This window comes from Rhinatrema bivittatum, chromosome 3 (assembly GCF_901001135.1).
Source record: "Rhinatrema bivittatum chromosome 3, aRhiBiv1.1, whole genome shotgun sequence".
In the NCBI taxonomy this organism is placed as follows: domain Eukaryota; kingdom Metazoa; phylum Chordata; class Amphibia; order Gymnophiona; family Rhinatrematidae; genus Rhinatrema; species Rhinatrema bivittatum.
In genome coordinates, this window is record NC_042617.1 from 253,604,164 (window position 1) to 253,611,753 (window position 7,590).

The following is a 7,590-nucleotide window of genomic DNA, read 5'->3' on the forward strand; positions in this document are numbered from 1 at the left end:
TGCTGTGCCTGTCCATCCAGGCCTTATGTCCCTAAAAGGGCTTGACCTCTATTGCTGTGCCTGACCATCCACATTTGGAATTTAAGAACATAAAAAGCTGACTTCAGTTCTTGCTTCACAAATGGCAGTCTCTATTGCTCTAAAAGCGTCCTCTGTTGAATTATCTTTCAGAAATGAAAAAGATGACATGTTCTTCTGCAGTGAACCAGTTCAGGAAGAAGTGACAGATCAAACCACAACATACCTGCACATAGGAAATCCTCGAATGCTGTGCCTGTCCATGCAGGCCTTATGTCCCTACGAGGGCTTGACCTCTATCCTTGAATGCTGTGCCTGCCTGTTCATCCAGGCCTTATGTCCCTACAAAAGCTTGACCTCTATCCTCGAATGCTGTGCCTGTCCGTCCAGGCCTTATGTCCCTATGAGGGCTTGACCTCTATCCTCGAATGTTGTGCCTGTTCATCCAGGTCTTATGTCCCTACAAGGGCTTGACCTCTATCCTCAAATGCTGTGCCTGTTTGTCTAGGTCTTATGTCCCTACAAGGGCTTGACCTCTATCCTTGATTGCTGTGCCTGCTTGTTCATCCAGGTCTTATGTCCCTACAAGGGCTTGACCTCTATCCTCGAATTCTGTGCCTGTCCATCCAGGCCTTATGTCCCTATGAGGGCTTGACCTCTATCCTCCAATGCTGTGCCTGTTCATCCAGTCCTTACGTCCTAAAAGGGCTTGACCTCTATCCTCAAATGCTATGCCTGCCTGTCTGTCCAGGCTTTATGCCCCTACAAGGGCTTGACCTCTAATATTGTGCCTGTTCGTCCAGGCCTTATGTCCCTACAAGAGCTTGACCTCTATCCTCGAATGCTGTGCCTGTCCGTCCAGGCTTTACGTCCCTACAAGGGCTTGACCTCAAACACTGTGCCTGTCCGTCCATATTTGGAATGTACGAACATAAAAAGCTGACTTAAGATGTTTGGAGCTTGCTTATTTCATATACTCAATAGTTTTCATGACCTTCATAATATGGGGGCCATGTTTCCTAAATCTTTCTTAGGAGCCAACATTAATGTTTCTTCTTATACTATAGAAAACTGGTGAAAGTTGCACTCTAGTTCATCCTCTGTGTTCCCATAGTTTACAGAGGCACTGTGGGATACAAAGTCAACATAGGTCGATATTGTAGATTTGGCGGGAGATGACATCATCGCTTCTTTTGGTCCTAACGGCTGAACCCTCATTGCAAAGGGAAAACTCAGTCTCTGGCAATTCAAAATACTAATCCTTCACAGCATGGATCCTTAAATAAAACAAACAATTTTCTTTTAGTTTCAGGGCAGAGAAGAGAACTTCCTCCATCTGCTCATGAAGTCATAATCTGTTTGCTCATGCTTAAGTTCTAACAACTTGTACCATTATACACTCTAGGGGCCAACCCATTCCAGGGAGCCCTTTCCTGCTCAAAGGAAAGGGAAATATCCCTGGTGGAGCCTATCTCTTAGTACCTGTTGACCCATGTTGAATCGCTGTTCACAGTGAGGCCTCCTCCATGTCGCCTCACTTTGAAGGCTCGTACTCCACTCTAGGGGCCAACCCATTCTAGGGAGCCCTTTCCTGCTCAAAGGAAAGGGAACTCTCCCTGGGATAGCCGGCCTATCTCTTGGCACCGGTTGACCCATGTTGAACTGCTGTTCACATGGCACCCTGCTCCACATCACCACGCTTTGAAGGCTCATGCTCCACTCTAGGGGCCAACCAATTCCAAGGGAGCCCTTTCCTGTTCAAAGGAAAGGGAACTCTCCCCGGCTGTAGCAGCCTATCTCTTAGCACCAGTTGACCCATGTTGAACTGCTGTTTACAAGGTACCCTGCTCCATGTCGCCACGCTTTGAAGGCTCGTGCTCCACTCTAAGGGCCAACCCATTCCAAGGGAGCCCTTTCCTGCTCAAAGGAAAGGGAACTCTCCCCGGGTGTAGCAGCCTATCTCTTAGCACCGGTTGACCCATGTTGAACTGCTGTTCACAAGGTACCCTGCTCCACGTCGCCACGCTTTAAACGCTCGTGCTCCACTCTAGGGGCCAAACCATTCTAAGGGAGCCCTTTCATGCTCAAAGGAAAGGGAACACTCCCCGGGTGTAGCCAGCCTGTATCTATCCTCTGACCCATGTTGAACCGCTGTTCACATGCACCCTCCTCTGCCTCAGCCTTAAAAATTCTCATTTGTATATCTGCTATATCCACCAGATTTTAAAAGAGCAGCGAGAGCTCACTAGACGCCAATGGAAACACCCCACTCTAGGGGCGAAACCATTCTAGGGAGCCCTATCCCGCTCAAAGGTAAAGGAACTCTCCCCGGGACTAGCCTGTCTTGCCCCTATCAAAACCACAGGGACCAGACTACCTCCGCTCTGCCAGCCTATCTTGCCCCTATCAGCTTTCTGCCACTCTGCCTTGCTGCCATATACCAGATGACTCACTCAACTCCTTGAGGTGTTCTTGCTTCCTCAGTGTGTTGGTACTAATCTTTCTGCTTGCTATGTTCCCCCTTTATTGTACTGTAGTATGTTGATGCCACTTGTCTTGCCACTTTATCTGTCGTGCTGCCTTCGAGGATTCATGCATCTGTTATCGTGCTCTCTTTTGAAGCTGTGATGTGTTTTTGACACTGTTGCTGCAGCTTTGCACCTCTGTTAAAGCACTCTTGCCACTCCTGGTACCCCTTTGCTCCTTTAAAGTACCTTAGGCTATTCATGCCACTTTGGTGCCACTTTGGTGCCACTTTGCCACCTTGGAGCTCTTTTCTCATTCTGATGATTGCTCCCCAGAAGTTTCATCAGAATTGATAAGAAAACTCCAATTATGCAGCCAAAAATAGGCTGCAAATACTTCCCCCATTGACTTTAATGGGAAATCGGAAAACGAATAAAACTAATCAACAAATTGGTTTTCTCCCCTATGAAATTAATGCAGCGAATTTGGGTCCCGGCGAAACAAATACCAAATCGAAACAAATGTTTTCCTTCTGCACATCCCTACAGGATACCGTCCTTAGATGCAAGGGTGCCATGTTTAAAATGAAGGAGTTGCCTGGCGGGGAACTGGAGATCACGGACAGGTGATGCGGAAGTGTGGTTAATGCTATTCCTACACTCTGTTCTGGCTTATTGGTGCTGAGAATTGTGCAGAGGAGAGAGAGAGAGAGAGAAAGAAAGAATGAATCACATCACGTGGCATCATGAATTCACTGCCTAGGGTGGATGGACATCCTTCCACCGGCTCTGTATCTCCCCTATCCTGCCTTATAGAAACCTGTTGGGTAGGCAATTTTGTAAAATCTAAGAAGAAAAATGTAAGCAACACCTCAAATATATCAAATTAGAAACAAAGAGAGGTGAAAACATGCACAAATAGATATTTAACTTAAGTGTAGAATCAGTATCAGAGATGTTATTGTGCTGAACCGAGAGAATCCACTGCCTCCTGCCCATAGTGGGCTTCAAGCAGGCTCATGGTTTTCAAAGATGAAGCATGAAAATGCAAAATAAATCCTTCCAACACAACCCAAAAAGTAAACAGCACAGCACATACTTATGCTTATCAATGTTTGTTTTCAAAGGAAAGAGCACTTATCTTTATCTCTGATCTCTTTTGCAAACTGGAAGTGCTCCAGGTGTTAATTCAGGCTTAAACTGCTCTCCTGACTTCTGCAAAGGAATAAAAATAAATAAATAAAAAAGATAATCTTTATCTCTGATTTCCTTTATAAACTAAAAGTATTCCTGCTGTTATTTCAAGCTGACCTGTTGTCTTCCAAATAATAAAGAGCCCTTGTCTTTATCTCCTTTGCAAACTGAAAGGGCTCTGCTGATATTTCAAATTAAAGCTATGTATATTGACACCTTTCTTTGTGTTCAGTTTTGTAAAATGCCATTTCTGAATGTAAAACACCGCTTTACCCGCAGACATCCTTCTGTTATAAAATTTCCCATGACGTGTAAGCAATTTTACGAACAGTAGGTCATGTTCATAAGTAGGTTTGCCCAGACTGTGCTAAGGAGTTTGTGTGGGACGGAGATAAGGAGCATTTTGTACTGATGTGACGTGCACATTTTTGCATTTAAATTTTGCCCAGAATATTTCCACATAAACAATAGCAGGTATAATTGTATGCAGTTGGGACAATTTTCAAAGCAAACATTTAAAGATACATTCACTTTGAAAAAATTGATGTACTGTAATTTAATATGTATATATTTGCCAACTTTCCTATGTGGACTGTAACAAAATTGTCCTCATAATGTGGACTGAAAATAACAGGTTTTGAAAAAATATATGACTTTAGCTCCTTCTACAATGCCAGAGGTGCACAGAATTTTATCTGGACTGTGCACATGCCATAATGCAAATCTTGTATGGAACAATGTTCCCAAACTGCATGTACTGTAGTAGTGAAATACAAGTTATAATTATTTAGCACCATAAGCACTTACAAATTTGCAACTGGTGAACTCCTTCAACCATGTACTAGCACGTCTGGAAATTAATTTTATTTCTGTTTGTTGATTTTGATTTTTCTTTAGCTTTTCTTGGGGTTAGTTTTTCTTTTTTGTATTAGAAATTTTACAGAGCAATATTCAGCTACTGGCTGGCTTACAAAGCCAGATAAACTTGTCTGGCTAATTTTGGCAGGAAATATCCAGCTGTTTTAAAAGATGGAAATTTTATCTGTCTAACTTTTGGACTACACTGTGGGACGACCAGAGGTAGCCAGTGCCACTTAACTTATCCGGCTAACTCTGAATATTGGAGTTAGCTGAATAAATTATCCGGCTAACTTAACTTCTCCCTGGAAGTCACCCAGAATGCCTCTATATTATCTAACTACATTTTAGCTGGATAAGTGTCCAAAATATTTAAAGGCAGCATTTGGCAAGATAATTCAGCAATTATCTGGCTAATGTCTTCGAATAGGGACTCCATCATGTTTAAATGCTTTGGACCTGATTTTCAAAAGCATTTACATGCTTAAAACTGGATGTTATGGGGCGGATTTTCAGAGCCCTGCTCGCCTAAATCCGCCTAAATCCGGGCGGATTTAGGCGAGCAGGGCCCTGCGCGCCGGTGCGCCTATGTTCAATAGGCCTACCGGCGCGCGCAGACCCCGGGACTCGCGTAAGTCCCAGGGTTTTCCGAGGGGGGCGTGTCGAGGGGGCGGGCCTGATCCGCGCGGCGTTTTCGGGGCGGGCTGTAGCATTTCGGGGGCGGGCCCGGGGGCATGGTTACGGTCCGGGGCGGTCCGGGGGCGTGGCCACGCCCTCCGGACCCGCCCCCAGGTCGCGTCCCGGCGCACTAGCGGCCCGCTGGCGCGCGGGGATTTACGTCTCTCTCTGGGAGGCGTAAATCCCCCGACAAAGGTAAGGGGGGGTTTAGACAGGGCCGGGCGGGTGGGTTAGGTAGGGGAAGGGAGGGAAAGGTGAGGGGAGGGCAAAAGAAAGTTCCCTCCGAGGCCGTTCCGATTTCGGAGCGGCCTCGGAGGGAACGGAGGTAGGCTGCGCGGCTCGGCGCGCACCAGCTATACGGAATCGATAGCTTTGCGCGCGCCGATCCCGGATTTTAGCGGATACGCGCGGCTACGCGCGTATCTACTAAAATCCAGCATACTTTTGTTGGCGCCTGATGCGCCAACAAAAGTACGCCAAATCGCGCAATTTAAAATCTACCCCTATATGAATAAATGCACTTTACGCATGTAAGTGAGCTTTTGAAAATTGCTACAATATATGCCATTGAATTGCCAATGTTTTACCCATGTTAAGTGCACTTAACATAATTTAATGACTTTTGAAAATCGCTGTAGTTACACAATGTTAGGTGCCATATTAGGAGCCACCACTCATGAAAAAATCTTGGCATCACAATTGAAATTACATTGAAATTGTCGGCTCAGTCAAAAAAGCAAACATATTGTTAGGAATTATTAGGAAGGAAATACTGAAAAAAAATAGAAAATGTCATAATGCCTCTGTATCGCTCCATGGTGAGACCACACCTTGCGTACTGTATACAATTCTGGTTGTTGCATCTCAAAAAAGATATAGTTGCACTGGAGAAGGAAAAAAGAAGGGTGACAAAAATGAGAAAGGGGTTGGAACAGCTCCTCTATGAGGAAAGGCTAAAGATTTTAGAGCTGTTCAGCTTGGAGAAAAGATGGCTGAGAGGGGATATGATAATCGGAGAAAATTCTTTTTCACTCAACGCACAGTTAAGCTCTGGAATTTGTGGCCAGGGGATGTGGTTTGTGGCCAGGGGATGTGGTTAGCTGGGTTTAAAAAAGGATTGGATAAGTTCTTGGAGGAGAAGTATATTAAATGCTATTAATCAAGTTGTCTTAGAGAATAGCCACTGCTGTTACTGCCATCAGTAGCATGGGATCTACTTAATGTTTGGCCTCTGTTGGAAACAGGATGCTGGGCTTGATGGACCCTTGGTCTGACCCAGTATGGCAATTTATTATGAATTATGATAGTATTTGACATTTACATGCAGCATGAGATCTATAGCATGAAAAAAAGTTGGGCAATACAAGCTGCTCTGACCATCTTCACCATACACTTACATTGCATTAGAGAACTCCTGCCAATCCTGTAAGCCTCGTACCCCTTTGTGGAGCCTTAGCTAATTTTTAGGGATGTGCATTTGTTTGCGAAAAAATAGGAAATATAGATGATATTTCCTATTTTGTTGCGTTTCGGGGGGGACGCCGAAACGATAGAAAAACCCACAAAATTTTGTGTGGTTTTCTTATCATTTTTTGGGGGGGAGAAAGGGCACATAAAAAACAAAACACCATACAGCTAGCACCGACCCTCTTTTATTCCCAACATTCCCCATATGGAAACCTCCAATTGTCCCACAATAACCTTCTCACTATTCTGACCGATTCCCATCTTACTTTTTCATATTAACCTTCTCCCTTTTCTCTCCCCTTTACTCCTATTATTGAAAACAAAGGGGACCTTCAAACTGGCATTTCCTGGTACCCACTTATCTTCAGCAGCGGGGAAATACCTGTTTGCCTTTACCTAACACTGGTAACCAGGAGTATGCTCATATTTCAGGTCTCTTCAATCTCCCCTCCCCCCACCAAATACAGAAAACACAATTATTGGAACAATTGTAGGCTACAGCTTTATTAACATGCAATTGTAACCTGAGCCAAAACATTTAGACAACCCAGTCAACAGCACCCTCAGCACTTGCCATGTTACTAGCAAAGCAGCTTTTCCAGCCAACTAATCACTTAAAACACATCCGTACCATTAGAAGTCCATGACACCTCCTGCCATACCACTAGCTAGGAAACCCACTTCAAATAATTCACATTAGCTCCTGTGTAGTACTTTACCCCTCATGTCACATCCTGCTAGCTGGGCGGATAGCATATGGACAAGCAACAAATCACTACCATGACATTTTCGAGGCTCGGGTACCCACTACAGGCACAGGGAAATAAATATATCTATCCTGTGCCCCTCAGAAAGCTGCAGCCTATGCACATCACTGATCAATTGTCTGTTCCTAAACTTCTTGAATATT